General features: G+C 40.2%; 1 protein-coding gene across 2 annotated transcripts in view; it reads right to left on the bottom strand.

Moving 5' to 3' along the window:
* Window positions 1–15,902, bottom strand: part of gramd2aa (GRAM domain containing 2Aa) — a 91,717-nt gene that overhangs the window by 39,542 nt on the left and 36,273 nt on the right. The window lies entirely within an intron of this gene.

Raw genomic sequence — 15,902 nt, 5'->3', positions numbered from 1 at the left:
TTTATGGATCCAGCCCCTCTGCGGGGAGATATAGAGTGTGACCGCTCACAGAGCGCAAGGGAAAGTCCATTAAATAATGCACGTTTATTCTTTATTACTCCCTTTGTTGGACACTGCCTTGCAGAAGCCTTTACTTATGAGGATTTAGTGGAGTTTACAACCATGAGCAACAAAAAAAACAAGGAAAAATACTTCAAATTAAGATTTTTTTTTAAATTAATGGGGTATTATTAGACGTTTACACGTTGTGTAAATCGTAAATAAAAACAGAATACAATGATGTTCAAATCCTTTTCAACTTATATTCACTTGAATAGACTGCAAAAACTTAATTTTTTTTTGCAAATATTCATTAACTTAGAATTTAATGGCAGCAACACATGGCAAAAAAGTTGGCGCGGGTATTTTTACAACTGTGTTACATGGCCTTTCCTTTTAACAACACTCAGCAAACGTTTGGGAACTGAGGAGACCAATTTTGGAAGCTTTTCAGGTGGAATTATTTCCCATTCTTGCTTGATGTACAGCTTAAGTTGTTCAACAGTCTGGGGTCTCCGTTGTGGTATTTTAGGCTTCATATTGCACCACACATTTTCAATGGGTGACAGGTCTGGACTACAGGCAGGCCTGTCTAGTACCCACACTCTTTTAATATGAAGCCACGCTGTTGTAACACGTGGCTTGGCATTGTCTTGCTGAAATAAGCAGGGGCGTCCTTTCAGCATTAATGTTGCCTTCACAGATGTGTAAGTTACCCATGCCTTGGGCACTAATACACCCCCATACCATCACAGATGCTGGCTTTTCAACTTTGCGCCTAGTTCCGGACGACACAACCTCCACAGTTTCCAAAAACAATTTTAAATGAGGCCTCGTCAGACCACAGAACACTTTTCCACTTTGCATCAGTCCATCTTAGATGGGCTCGGGCCCAGCGAAGACGGCAGCGTTTCTGGGTGTTGTTGATAAATGGCTTTCGCTTTGCATAGTTGAGTTTTAACTTGCACTTACAGATGTAGCGACCAACTGTAGTTACTGACAGTGGTTTTCTGAAGTGTTCCTGAGCCCATGTGGTGATATCCTTTACACTTTTTTTGATGCTGTATCGCCTGAGTGATCGGGGGGACATGGTATTGTATTATTATTATTTTTTTTGTCATAAAGAAATACTATCATGTGTGCTTACGGACTGTATCCCTGCAGACTGTATTGATCTAAATTGATATATCATGTATATATTGTGTTTTTTATGCTGATTTATTAAAAAATAAAATATGTTTTGTTTTTTGTTTTTACTTTTCTTGTGCGGCCCGGTACCAATCGGTCCACGGCCCGGTGGTTGGGGACCACTGCTATAGGACATACTGGCCAGGTGAAATGCATTAAAAAAAATACAAAATGGTGCAATAGAGCAAAAACAAATCCCCCTATAAGCTTTGTCGCTGCGAGGCTGTTTGATGATTCAGCATGACACCACAACAGCACATTAGTATTCTCCTTGAACCGTTCTCCTTTTTGTATTCACGACAATGCCTTGAAGTTCAGCCCTGCCTGTCCGTCACCTTCTCTCCCACGGGTAAAAAAGATGAGTGCGACCCTTGACCCTGAGCCACAGTTTTTTTGGTGAGTTTCTCTCTGTTCTATTGCTGGGTCAGAGTGGAGAATATGTCAGTGCAGTTGCAAAATAATATCCATAAGAAAGGCAGCTTTCCCCATGCAGTTTATCGTTTGGGAAGTTAAAAGGTACAAGAAAATATTTTTCGCCTTTAGGTCTGATGATGTATCTCTTCCTACATGTTTGCTCAAATAAACAGTGTCTCTCAGGAGGATATAGGAAGTGTTTAAAAATAAGCCGGTAATGGAGCCCTCCTTCAGTCACTTCCTTTAAGGGATGACGAAGTGTCTGAGACTAAAGTGTCAAAGAGCAGCATGATGATCAGGCAGCTGTTTAAAACATGACAGTACAGCTGTGACAGCATTGCCAGCTGGACGTCACTCCCCCCCCTGTGAAGATCTCAAATAACAAGTGCTAATGCAGAGGACAAATTTCACCACACTTAGTGTGTGTGTGACAATCATTGGTACTTTAACTTTAACTTTAAATAGCGTGTGAAAAGTATAAAACTGTGTACTATTAGTGGGATCGACCAAGACTATGTTTGCAATTGATAACAAAAGTGTTGCAGACCGCCCTATTTACTACCAGCTGTCACCATGGAGACACTCATTTAATAATAATAATAATAATAGATTATATTTGTAGAAAGCACTTTACATTGAGCAAACAACCTCAAAGTGCTACAGTGTATTGAAAAAAATAATACTAATAAAAAGATAATTAAAAAAATAAATATCCATCCATCCATCTTCTTCCGCTTATCCGAGGTCGGGTCGCGGGGGCAGCAGCCTAAGCAGGGAAGCCCAGACTTCCCTCTCCCCAGCCACTTCGTCCAGCTCTTCCCGGGGGATCCCGAGGCGTTCCCAGGCCAGCCGGGAGACATAGTCTTCCCAACGTGTCCTGGGTCTTCCCCGTGGCCTCCCACCGGTCGGACGTGCCCTAAACACCTCCCTCGGGAGGCGCTCGGGTGGCATCCTGACCAGATGCCCGAACCACCTCATCTGGCTCCTCTCGATGTGGAGGAGCAGCGGCTTTACTTTGAGCTCCTCCCGGATGACAGAGCTTCTCACCCTATCTCTAAGGGAGAGCCCCGCCACCCGGCGGAGGAAACTCATTTCGGCCGCTTGTACCCGTGATCTTGTCCTTTCGGTCACAACCCAAAGCTCGTGACCATAGGTGAGGATGGGAACGTAGATCGACCGGTAAATTGAGAGCTTTGCCTTCCGGCTCAGCTCCATCTTCACCACAACGGATCGATACAGCGTCCACATTACTGAAGACGCCGCATCGATCCGCCTGTCGATCTCACGATCCACTCTTCCCTCACTCGTGAACAAGACTCCGAGGTACTTGAACTCCTCCACTTGGGGCAAGATCTCCTCCCCAACCCGGAGATGGCACTCCACCCTTTTCCGGGCGAATAAATAAAATAAAAACAAAATAAAAAATAAAAACCAGAACAGCCTAATAGCTAGAACTAGTATGCATATATCTATAAAAAGGCTTTTTTTTTTTTTTTTAAAGAAGAGTTTTTAAGCCTTTTTTTAAAGCATCCACAGTCTGTGGTGCCCTCAGGTGGTCAGGGAGAGCATTCCACAGACTGGGAGCGGCGGAGCAGAAAGCCCGGACTCCCATAGTTTGTAGCTTTGTGCTCGGAGGTTAGAGGAGGTTAGCCTGTCTGGAGCGGAGGTGTCGTGTGGAGGATTTGGGGGTGAGTAGTTCTTTGAGGTAAAGGGGGGCATTTCCATGGAGGCACTGGTGGGTTAGTAGGGAGACTTTGTATTCGATCCTGAGTGGAACGGGAAGCCAGTGAAGGGATTTGAGAATTGGTGTGATATGGTCGTATTTCCGCACTCTCATCAGGATCCTAGCAGCACTATTTTGTATGTATTGTAGCTTCTGGGTGTTCTTGCTTGGGATCCCGACAAGAAGTGCGTTGCAGTAGTCTAGCCTGGAGGAGACAAAGGCGTGGACGAGCCTCTCGGCATCAGAGAGAGTGAGTGAGGGGCGGAGTTTAGCAATGTTCCTGAAGTGGTAGAAGGAGGTCTTGCACAGTTGTTTTATTTGAGCCTCAAAGGTCAGGTGAGGGTCCATACTAACACCCAGATTAGTGACTGTCGTGGCCGGAGAAGGTGATGCTGGTGATGGTGTATGACTGAGTCTGATGTGGGGTGCCGACTAGAATGGCTTCGGTTTTGGAGCTGTTCAGTTGAAGAAAGTTGTGTTTCATCCCCGCTTTTATATATTTTGTACCATCTTTTCGAGTTTATATAGGGAAGCACGATCGAGACAACATATATTATATTTCTGGGATACCGGTATATGTGGGTGCGCTCTGGGAGGCATCAGGTTTGTGATTGTGCGTGTGGGAATGCATGCTGCAAGCAGTTTTTTTTCATTGGGATGTACCATTGAACAGGCATTCCCAAACTACGCCCCGTGGGCCAGGTAACGGCCCGCCAGCATCCACAATCTGGCCCGCGACACATCCCGAGTTAAAAAAAAAATAAAAATAATAATATTTGAAAAAAATATATAGACATACACACTTTATATGTATGTATATGTATGTATGTATATATATATATATATATATATATATATATATATATATATATATATATATATATATATATATATATATGTATGTATGTATGTATGTATGTATGTATGTATGTATGTATGTATGTATGTATGTATATATATATATATATATATATGTATGTATGTATGTATGTATGTATGTATGTATGTATGTATGTATGTATGTATGTATGTATGTATGTATGTATATATATATATATATATATATATATATGTATATATATATATATATATATATATATATATACACACACACAATATATATTTATACATATATCTGCCCTGTCCATCTGCTCAGGCAAGTCAAAATGTTTATCAGATATACTTTAAAAAAGAGAAATGTGGGATACTTCTCGTGTTGCCTTATTTGTATTTTACTTCAACAAATGTTTGGACATATTTAACGGACTGGAGCAGGAAAGAAGAAGGGAAAAAAGAAGACAGAAGGGGAAATATTGAGGACAAGAACGAGATAAGACAACAACAAAGAAAAAAATAAATAAATATGTATATATGTGTTGCAGACCGCCCTATTTACTACCAGCTGTCACCATGGAGACACTCATTTACCGCACATCTGTGTCCTCCAAGCTGTAGTCTTTTGCTATGTTGTGGAAAATGCAGCACACAACTATATTTTGTACCATCTTTTCGAGTATATGTAGAGAAGCACGATCGAGACAACATATATTCTATTTCTGGGATATATGTGCAGCTTTGTAGCTTACCAAAGTCGTAATAAAACATTTTGACAGATTTTTGAGCGCCGTGTGTAGTGTTCTGTATTCTCAATGAAAATCAAAGTTTTGGTGTTGCTTGCTTACGGGTACTTGCTAGCGTCATTTATTGACCAGGCACACGTATCTCTTATGTGTGCCGCCATTTTGACGGACCGGTACTTTTCAGAGGCGGTATAGTACCGAATATGATTCATTATTATCGCGGTACTATACTAATACCGGTATACCGTACAACCTTAGTAGGAAATAATAAAAAATACAACATTGTACTATCCTACATAGTGTGTAGGATTATTCTACTACTTCAGAATAATAAACTAAAAAAGTGAATCCAAATATAAAATGAATAAATAAATAAACAATAAAAGCTGTTTCGTTTCTTTTAACTAAGACTCATCGGGTGACGCTGCATCTACATGTGCATAAATAAACAAACTCACAACTGCAAATCGTTCACTCGAAAGAGACGTTCAAAAGGATAGATTCGTTCGCATACGTCACATCACCAATTGGCTCTTCTTTGGCTCCCTTACTTCCTTTCTAGAGAGTTCTGTGTAAGTTACATATAGTTGTCATCATGCTCAGCCACTGACCAATCAATTAAAAAACAACCTCATACCTTGCACAATGGCACTCGGTGGAGGTAATAATTTGGTCCTGAGCGCTCTGTGAAACCACACTAACAATTACTTACTTCCTGTGGTTTATTCTTGTCTAGTAAGTCTTCCCCCTGCACCTTCGCCTGCATAATCACGTTTTCATGTTGTGACCAAAGTACGCATGCACGCTGCTCTAGTTGCCTCCTCCTGCTGCTGCCTATAAATAGTCTCCACAGTAGCTGTGCACTCCAAGGTGGGGAAGAGCCAGTGATTATTAAAAACACAGGCGGCACTGTGGGGACCGCCTGCGCGGCTCGCCGCTCTCACCTTCCATCTGTTTCGCTCTTGAACATGGTCTTAATCAATACTGCTGGTGCAAAACAACAACTGCACTACTCTGAAAGGACCTGCCTTTTGACCAGATTTAAGATGTTGAAGATGTCCTTTATTCTAGACCAGGGGGTGTCCAAACTACGGCCCGTGAGACATTATGATGAGTTCACCAAAGCATCGCAGGCAGTCTTTAAATGCTACATATTTGCTGCCATCTTGTCAGATCAATGACCCTCAAAAATACTTGAATCTGATAGCACAGCATTTATTTGTATGGCACAATCCAAACAACATTCCCTAGTAATGGTGAAAAAAAAAAGCAACAAAAAAAAAGAAGCAACTAACACAAAGTTTAACAGCGGGCAGCACTGTGGTGGAGGGGTTAGTGCATGTGTCTCACAATACGAAGGTCCTGGGTTCGATCCCTGGAGTCTTTCTGTGTGGGGTTTGCATGTTCTCCCAGTGACTGCGTGGGTTTCCTCCAGGTAATCCGGATTCCTCCCACCCCCAAAGACATGCACCTGGGGATAGGTTGATTGGCAACACTAAATTGGCCGTAGTCTGTCTGCCTACCGCCCGAATGTAGCTGAGATAGGCTCCAGCACCCCCCGCGACCCCGAAAGGGACAAGCGGTAGAAAATGGATGGATGGACAAAGTTTAACACACATGGTCACACATAACACAACTTGCTCACTGAACATTATGGTTATTTTGAAAAACGTCGAAACACCATAAAAAAAATTCAAAATTGCACCCATTTAAATCCATTTGAGTGCATGATGGGGAAAATGTCAAAACACAATGTGAGTAAAATCAGATCAATGACCCTCAAAAGTACTTCTATCTGATAGCACAGCATTTACTTATATGACACCATCCAAACAACCTTCCCTAGTCATGGTGAAACAAATAAAAATGCAACTAACACAAAGTTGAACACACACAGTCACACAACTTATTTACTGAACATTATGGTTATTATGAAAAACGTTGAAACACCATAACAGATGTCAAAATTACACCCATTTAAATCCATTCGAGTGCATGATGGGAAAAAAATGTCAAAACACTCTCTCCACACGTATCCATGTTTGGCATATTTTAGCTGCTTGATATTTCTGATTGATTACAAAACTTTAAGAAGGTCTTCATGGAAGTAAACAAGGTAGGAGTCAAACTTTCACATACTCTTAATATCCAATTACCGTATTTTTCGGAGTATAAGTCGCACCGGAGTATAAGTCGCACCTGCCGAAAATGCATAATGAAGAAGGAAAAAAACATATATAAGTCGCACTGGAGCCCGGCCAAACTGTGAAAAAAAACTGCGACTTATAGTCTGAAAAATACGGTGTATTACTTATATACAGTATTAGGTGCCATCTGGTGGACGATGTGAGTGAATCAGATCAATGACACTCAAAAGTATGTGGCTCTGATAGCACAGCATTTATTTATATGACACAATCCAAACAACCTTCCCTAGTCTTGGTGAAAAAAATAAATAAATATGCAACTAACGCACAGTTTAACACACACAGTCACACATAACACAATTTTCTCACTGAACATTACGGTTATTATGACAAACGTCGAAACACCATACAAAATACCAAAATTACACCCATTTAATTCCATTCCAGTGCATGATGGGAAAAATGTCAAAACACTATCTCCACACGTATCCATGTTTGGCACATTTTAGCTGCTTGGTATTTCTGATTGATTACAAAACTTTAAGAAGGTCGTCATGGAAGTAAACAAGGTAGGAGTCAAACTTTGACATACTCTTAATATCCAATTATATTACTTATATATCTACTATATCAATTACATGTATGTCATAATAATATAACATGTAGAAGCGTTTGGACCCCAGCCAAATTATTTTAGCCCAATGCGGCCCCCAAGTCACAAAGACGTTGTTAAATATGCCGTAAATCAATTAGCTGGTGTGAAAGCTATAGAATTTCTTGCAGCGTGCAGCATGGGAGTGCACGGAGATGACAAGAACATCTGCCACAGAATGTTTCAAACCAAACCAAGCGGCGTGCACCCTTGAAAGCATCAAAGCGCTGTCATACACACACTCAGTGCCTCAGGCTGTGCGGCTCAATACTCAACCTAATTACCAAACTCTAAGGCTCCTAAATTGAATCCTAAATTAGAAAGAGAACACTTCCCACTGGTGGCAGGTGTAGCTGTGGACTCACACTCAGTCTATCAAAATAAGTGAAGGAGTTGAAATTAGCACGGAGAGAAGTGGAGAAGACTCACACTTTGCAGAAATTAAAGGGAGCAATAAATGTAAATAAATACAGTTTATTCTACCAATCTAATGTGACTGATAAGATTGTTGCTGTACATGTAAGCATAAATAGTCATCTAACCCATTCCAATTTGATGGAATAGATACTCAGTAAACTGTAGATACCGCTTCCTTTGGCATTAGGGCGGGGGTCAGCAACCCGCGGCTCTAGAGCTCTAGACCTCTTTCAGAGAAGGGTGAAAATGGAAAATGGAAAAAGATGATGAAAAAAATATATTATGGTTTCTGTAGGAGAAGAAACATGACACAAACCTTCCTAATTGTTAGAAATCCCACTGTTTATTTTATACATGCCTCACTGATGAGAGTATTTGGCAAGCACCGTTTTGTCCTACTAATTTCAGCGATCCCCGACGTGTTTTATGCCACTCCTTTGTCCAAACGTTTTATGCTGTGCGTGAATGCACAAAGGTGAGCTTTGTTGATTTGATTGATTTGCTGGAGTGCTTATCAGGCATATTTGGTCAATCCATGACTGCAAGCTAATCGATGCTAACATGCTATTAGGCTAGCTGGATGTACATATTGCATCATTATGCCTCGTTTGTAGGTATATTTGAGCTTATTTAATTTCCTTTACTCATGTCCTCTGTGTATTTAATTTATATTTGCATGTCTCATGACACATTATCGGTATGTAATATTGGCTGCATTTTTCATAGTTGTTTGTGTGCCGTGTTGTTCCATACCACAGCAAACATTACCCAGCTTGCAAAGATTGTAATAAATCCATTAGAAGAAGACAGCCTGCCGTTTTCCTTAAACTTGGACCCACACATCTATACCTTTGGCCATTCTGAGCCAGTAATTTCCAGAAGTTATCTCATCCTGTGAGAAGCCTCTATTTTACTAATGATTTCCAATGTTGCAAAAATGTATAGAATAAAAATTTTAATATAACATTTCTGTCAACGAAGATTTGCGTCAGCTTTTGATAGTAGGCTAATATATATATAAGGCTTTTAATTTTTGGCGGCTCCAGATGTATTTTTCAACATTTTGGCTTGCCGACCCTTGCATTCGGGGATGAAACAAAATAAAAAAAATCATATCATGGTTATTGTGACCAAAATAAACACGGTAAATATTATTATTGCAGTATTGTTGAACGTGCTCAAAATGTACTTATACACACACCAAAATCTTTTCATCAAGTTATGTTTTTTAATAATTAAAATAAATAGACACACTGCTAGAAAAGCCACTATTTTGCATGTTTTGTGTTTCTTATGCTTCACCAATAGTGTTTTAGTCTTAGTATTGTATCTGTTTTAATGACTAAAATGTTATGGTTATAACATTGGTTTGCACTGTACCACTGTGACCATCTGTCATTTCACGTCTTGTTAATTTTCCTTATTTTCTGCATTTGTTCCTGGTCACTGCTCTTATTTTGGTTCCATATCCTGTTTGTCTTTCTGAGCGCTCTTTCCCTCACCTGTTCCCTGATTAGTTTGAGCGCACCTGGCTTTCATTTCCAATCAGTGTTATAAATGCCTGCCTCACCCTTTTATCAAGGCTGGAGGATTGCTGTATTGTGTTCAATGTCACATACTGGCTGTGTTGCTTGCAGACTGTTTATGCTTGCGTGCACTCCCCTGCTGCACCTCTTTGTAAGAAGGAAAAGACTCCTACCTGGGGGTGACAACTATCGTAGCCATGCGAGTCCCTGCAGGAGCCCTTTAAGATTTACTTTGAAAAATGCGAAACACCATCTACTATTATTATTATTATTATTTTGGCAGACGTCTTAGTCTGTTGAGCGGTCCTTAAACGCACCGTAAAAACACCTCTGTCGTAGCTTCTGAGTATAGAACTATCACTCTGTTCTAAGAGAGCACAGCTGGTATGTTCAATGTGCACAATTGAATAGCTTAGTTGCTCAGACAGCAATGTGTTTTAAAGGTTTAGATTGGGGCGTGTTGTTTCTTAATTGGGAAATACGTTAATGTCTCTTGTTTTCATGTTAGCATTCAAACTAGCAAGCTGGCGCCAGTCAGTCTGTGAGTTTATCAAAGTGCAGTTATCAATCACAGTTTTTCGATAATTTTAATTTAAAACGGTTATATTAACTGTCAGGCGTTTTGCTGACAGTTATCATTAATACCTTTTGTTACGTCCTTACTTGTCGTAGTTAAAAAAAATAAAAATAAATATATGAAATACATTTTTGTTGTAGTTTTTAGGTCTTCCATACGCTACTTTGTATTAGAAATGTCAACAGTGGGGGATGCATGTGCATATATGAGCCAGTCTGCCACACGATAGAGAAAAATAAGGAGCTTACTGACTACGCTCAAAGCATATGGATCATCCGCTGATGTCACCAATAACAAACACGTCACACCAGGGCTAAATTCCAAACACCTTATCGGGAGCAAGTATGAAGAAAGGCAAGATTGTTTTATAAATATCTCTACAACGCCTCTATGGTTTGATTTCACATTTTGTGGACTTATGTAGATCCCAAGAAAAGGTTTTGCATAATAGGGCTCCTTTAAGTAAAAATCACAAAATTTGCACATTTCCTGATCAATACCTGGTTTGCTGCTGCTAAAATGGATGGAAATTGACAATATATTTACGATTTAGTTCTATTAAATAAATGATAAATGGGTTATACTTGTATAGCGCTTTTCTACCTTCAAGGTACTCAAAGCGCTTTGACAGTATTTCCACATTCACCCATTCACACACTGATGGCGGGAGCTGCCATGCAAGGCGCTAACCAGCAGCCATCAGGAGCAAGGGTGAAGTGTCTTGCCCAAGGACACAACGGACGTGACTAGGATGGTAGAAGGTGGGGATTAAACCCCAGTAACCAGCAACCCTCCGATTGCTGACACGGCCACTCTACCAACTTCGCCACGCCGTCCCCTTCTGTTCTATATATTACACCTGCTCAGTGGCCTTGTGGTTAGAGTGGTTAGAGATCGGTAGGTCGTGAGTTCAAACCCCTGGCCGAGTCATACCAAAGACTATAAAAATGGGACCCATTACCTCCCTCAGCATCAGCTTCATGAGCTGCTCACTGCTCCCCTCACCTCCCAGGGGGTGGAACAAATGTAGAGGGTAATTTCACTACACCTAGTGTGTGTGTGACCATAGGCGCCAATCCCGTGGGTGCTTCGGGGCCGAACACCCACACACGTGGGATTGATGGTAACTTTCAATCTTTAAAATAATTTTTGAAAAGTCTATCTTGTTGTAGTTAATTTTGTGGCAAGTTTGGTTCATTTTACAAAATAATAAAGCCACAAATTATTTGGGATATTAACTTTGCTGAAAGTCTTTTTTTTTTTTTAATACACATATTACACACACACTGAGCACCCACTGGCAGTAATGTAGATCGGCGTCTATCAGTGGTACTTTAACTTTGAACTTTTTATATTCTAAGACAGAGGTCGGCAACCCAAAATGTTGAAAGAGCCATATTGGACCAAAAATACAAAAAAAAAATCTGTCTCGAGCCGTAAAAAATTAAAAGCCATATAAATTGAATTAAGAGGACTTAAAGGAAACTAAATGACCTCAAATATAGCTACAAATGAGGCATAATGATGCAATATGTACATATATCTAGCCTAAATAGCATGTTAGCATCGATTAGCTTGCAGTCATGCAGTGACCAAATATGTCTGATTAGCACTCCAACAAGTCAATAACATCAACAAAACTCACCTTTCATGCACAACCTTAAAAGTTTGGTAGACAAAATGAGACAGAAAAAGAAGTGGCATAAAACACGTCCTCGAAAGTCGGAGAAAGTTATACATGTAAACAAACTACGGTAAGTTCAAGGACCGCCAAAATTAGTGGGACACAACGGCGCTCGCCAAATACTCAAATCAGTGAAGCATGTTTAATATAAACAGTGTGCTTTATAACAATTAGGGAGGTTTGTGTCATGTTTGTCCTCCTACAGAAACCATATTAAAACAAAAAATAGATTTTTTTCCCCCTCATCTTTTTCCAATTTTCATACATTTCTGAAAAAGCTCCAGAGAGCCACTAGGGCGGCGCTATGCGGCTCTAGAGCCACGGGTTGCCGACCTCTGTTCTAAGAGAACAAACAGCTCGATAAGCATCAACCTAATTTAGTTTAGAAGTAACATGAGCGTACAAACCAAACAGTAAGGTCTTAGGGTTCCTTGAGGTGGTCCCCAGAAAGAAATAATGTTTTCAAAATAAATCTAAAACAAGAGAATATTTTTCTACTGGTTGTCCCTTTCCGGGTTACGAGGTGGCTGGAACCTATCCCAGCTGCATTCAAGCGGAAGGCGGGGTACACCCTGGACAAGTCGTCACCTCATCGCAGGGCCAACATAGATAGACACACAACATTCACACAGTAGGGCCACAGGAGGGAGGTGGGAGGTACCCTGAGAGAATCCACGCAGTCACATGGAAATTAAAATTCCCCTTTTAAAAAGATATATGACTGAGCCCTCAAAAGTGAAACGAGGCATCAGCCAGTGACAAACACAAGCAAACCGAGTCCTATGTGAAAGAACCAATATTTTGCAGAAAAAACATTTTTCACCATGACTTCCTACTAGAGTTGTACGATATAACGGTACTATTACAGTACCGCGATACTAATGAATCATATTCGGTACGATACCGCCTCTGAAAAGTACCGGTCCCGCACCTCCCCGCGCCCGCGTTGTCGTCACGTCGTGTCATTGCTAGTTTTACGAGCATGTTCGGTGGCGCACAATCACGGAGTACTTACAAGCAGACACAGTGTGTAGACAGAAAAGGGAGAACGGACGCATTTTGGCTTAAAAACTAAAGATAAAAGTGAAGTTATAACACTGAAATGCCCTCAGGAAGAGGTCCTTTAAGACATAGCCAGCGGCTAACGTCCATCCACCGTCGGCAGTGTTTTAGCTACTTCTAAATCACTAATCCTTGCCTCCATGGCGACAAATAAAGTAAGTTTCGTATAAGTATCATCCCTGCAGGACGAGGAATAGCTAAACATGCTTCACTACACACCGTAGCTCACCGGCGTCAACATGTAAACAAACATCATTTGTGGATCTACACCTGACATCCACTGTATGATACCAAGTACAGGAGCGTATCTAGTCGATACTACTATGATTATGTCGATATTTTTGGCATCACAACATCTTCTTTCGTTTTTAAAAAATTCATATTATGTTTATAAACTCAGGAAATATGTCCCTGGACACATTAGGACTTTGAATATGACCAATGTATGATCCTGTAACTACTTGGTATCGGATTGATACCCAAATTTGTGGTATCATCCAAAACTAATGTAAAGTATCCAAACAACAGAAGAATAAGTGATTATTACATTTTAACAGAAGTGTAGATAGAACATGTTGAAAGAGAAAGTAAGCAGATATTAACAGAAAATTAACAATAATTTTCTACCACTTGTCCTTAATAATTTGAACAAAATAATAGAATGATAAATGACACAATATGTTACTGCACATGTCAGCAGACAAATTAGGAGCCTTTGTTTACTTACTTACTACTAAAAGACAAGTTGTCTTGTATGTTCAGTATTTTATTTAAGGACTAAATTGTGATAATAAACATATGTTTAATGTACCGTAAACATTGTTGTTCAAATGAAGCCAATAATGACATTTTTTGTGGTGCCCTTTATTTAGAAAAGTACCGAAAAGTATCGAAATTATTTTGGTACCGGTACTGGTACCAACATTTGGGTATCAGGACAACACTACTTCCTAAACTATAGAATTTACGCCCTGTCGAATGCAAGTGTGGCATCATTATTTTCTTGCTGATCCGACTATAAATAGAAAAACTGAGAGGCGCTGTAATATTCTGACTCACCACAATGAGAGTCATCATGAGCTAGCAGGTGCATGTTGCAACTGTCTCTTTTTAGAGAAGCAGCCAGTGTTTTTTTATTTATTTATTTTTATTTAGCAACAAGTCAGATGCAGGAACATTTTGTATGCTCTGCTAAATGTTTGAATGAATCCCCAAAAAGGACTTTAAGACAAAACAGAGGGTGACCAGACTTTTACGGCCCAAGTTTTGCTGGAGAAGGATAGATTCATGTACTTCAGAAATGAGAAACAAATACAAGGTAATTTACATTTATAAAAGTCAATAACTATGACTAAGTATTGTAAAAAAAAAAAAAAAAAAACATTACTGTTTAATGTCATTATCAACTTGTGAATTTAACATAAAAACCCACCAAAACCTTCAAATGCATCAATGCCTCACCTGGCGTGAAGGTCAGTGCACATTACTGCTGCTTAGGTAGGCGGATATTTACTCTGGGAATATCTGGGTCCTCAAGCACAAACAGACACAGGTTGTGTTGGTTTGGCAGCAGGTCAAGAAAGTGTTCAGGTTTCCCCTTTCGCTGAGTCCCACACACAACATGCTTTAGTGCTCAACCCAGAGCAGATCCTGCAGGATTACACGGATCCTGCCAGCAATCCTTCTTATATAACCCACACAACCTCACCCAGTCTGCGTACACAAACGCTACGGCTAACTTGCATTCAAAAACATTTTACTGACAAAGCAGCGTGTACTGTATTTACATAATCCGAGCAAACGTTTTGTAAACTACGACTAAGTGTTGCCAACCGTCTCTTCATAAAACACAATCCCAGCTGGTAGTGAGCCTAAAAGGGACGCACTTTGCTCCGTATTGCGATGAGAATGAAAAATAGTTGGTAAAATGTCCATAGAATTAATAATGACTGACAGGGCGTTCAATTTCATGGGAAGTTTATTCACAGCCCTATCCTGCTCGGTCACCGGTGAGATAATGAAATAGCAGAATTCACCACCTCTTCTTTTAATCCTTGGTCTTGGGAAGATTTGTTTTTTGTGGCAGAGGGCATGGGTTCGATCCCCTGCCAGTAGTGTCAGAAATAGGGATGGGTACCGAATTTGACCAAATTCCGTCGGTGCCATCTTTTGATACCTTTGTTGCTCGTGACGCCTATGTCCGGTTGCAGACTATCCATCCATCCATTTTCTACCGTTCGCGGGGAGTTCTGGAGCCTATCCCAGCTGCACATGGGCGGAAAGGCGGGGTACACCCTGGACAAGTCGCCATCTCATCTTATATGTGAAATTATTAACACATTACCGTAAAATATCAAATAATATTATTTAGCTCATTCACGTAAGAGACTAGACGTATAAGATTTCATGGGATTTAGCGATTAGGAGTGACAGATTGTTTGGTAAACGTATAGTATGTTCTATATGTTATAGTTATTTGAATGACTCTTACCATAATATGTTACGTTAACATACCAGGCACGTTCTCAGTTGGTTATTTATGCGTCATATAACGTACACTTATTCAGCCTGTTGTTCACTATTCTTTATTTATTTAAAATTGCCTTTCAAATGTCTATTCTTGGTGTTGGCTTTTATCAAATACATTTCCGCAAAAAATGCGACTTATACTCCAGTGCGACTTATATATGTTTTTTTCCTTCTTTATTATGCATTTTCGGCAGGTGCGACTTATACTCTGGTGCGACTTATACTCCGAAAAATTGTATTGTTATATATTAGTGTTATAATGAAGACAACACATGACGGAAGTGTCTATATTAGCTATAATAGTGTGACGACCGGGTCGCATGGTGATGCGGGATTCGTTCTCCCAGGATGCAGACGGACTTCG

This window comes from Nerophis lumbriciformis, linkage group LG15, assembly GCF_033978685.3.
Source record: "Nerophis lumbriciformis linkage group LG15, RoL_Nlum_v2.1, whole genome shotgun sequence".
Lineage (NCBI taxonomy): Eukaryota > Metazoa > Chordata > Actinopteri > Syngnathiformes > Syngnathidae > Nerophis > Nerophis lumbriciformis.
Note: the sequence above shows the minus strand (reverse complement) of the source record. Positions and strands in the feature narration are given on the sequence as shown.